Raw genomic sequence first — 1,154 nt, forward strand, 5'->3', positions numbered from 1 at the left:
GAATAGCATTAGCTCAATGAGCTATATGTTGTTATGAATTACCAAAACCACCTAGGGATAGTTGCACTTTCAATCTCCCCCTTTTTGGTAATTGATGACAACATATAGATCAAAGCTTCGACAAATGATAATAAGCATGAAATATATCGTCGTTATGAGAAGTATGTGACAAGTGAGAGCTCCCCCTAAATTTGTGCATATTTAAAATTTGCTTTGGACTGCAAATGCACAAAGAGTTAGAGTCATGGGTTACTCTTCCATGTCACATACATCTTGGTGGAGCGCTTAAAATGATAAGAATGAAATACATGCACTCATCACCAAGAATAGTGAATGATCACATAAGATAGATAAGATATAGCAAGCATGCATAAGTGTAGCTTATGATCAAAGACATGATCATCAATGTCTCACGAGCAATGACATAGTATCTCAAGCACTCAAAAGCAAACAAAGTTCGAAAAACCACCAAATAAAGCAAGAGAGAAAAAAGCAACACTCTCTCTCTCTCTCGAAGCCTATGATCTATACATTTTCTCCCCCTTTGGCAACAAGTTACCAAAAAGTTCCTAGAAAATGCATAGTGCTAAGTCGACACTCAGGCTTGATCTTCAGGTGGTGGTGGAGTCCGAAGCACTCCAAGGACGAAGCCTTCTGTAGACGTGGTTGGAGTCGAGGCTGAAGTGGACGCTGGAGCTGGTGGAACTGAGGCTGTAGTTGGTGCAGACGTGGTGGCTCTGGGGTCAGCAACTGGCACTGCAGGTGACCAACGAAGTGGAGATGCGTGGAGAGGCCGAGTGGTGATGAGGTGACCAACCAAATGCGACTCTTGAGACGGACGAGTGGTGATGAGATGACCAACCAAGTGGTGATGCGCGGGGCGGCCGAGTGGCGATGAGGTGACTATCCGAGTGCCGACGCGCGGGACGGTCGAGTGGTGATGAGGTGACCGAGTGGCGACGCGCGGAGCTGCCGAGTGGTGATGAGGTGACCAACCGAGAGGCGACGCGCGGGGCGGTCGAGTGGTGGTGAGGTGACCAACCAAGTGACGACGCGTAGAGCGGCCGAATGGTTATGAGGTGACTAACCGAGTGGCGACGCGTGGAGCGGCCGAATGGTGATGAGCTGACCAACAGAGTGGCGACGCGCAGAGT

The sequence above is a fragment of the Triticum dicoccoides genome, chromosome 3A (genome assembly GCF_002162155.2).
Source record: "Triticum dicoccoides isolate Atlit2015 ecotype Zavitan chromosome 3A, WEW_v2.0, whole genome shotgun sequence".
Lineage (NCBI taxonomy): Eukaryota > Viridiplantae > Streptophyta > Magnoliopsida > Poales > Poaceae > Triticum > Triticum dicoccoides.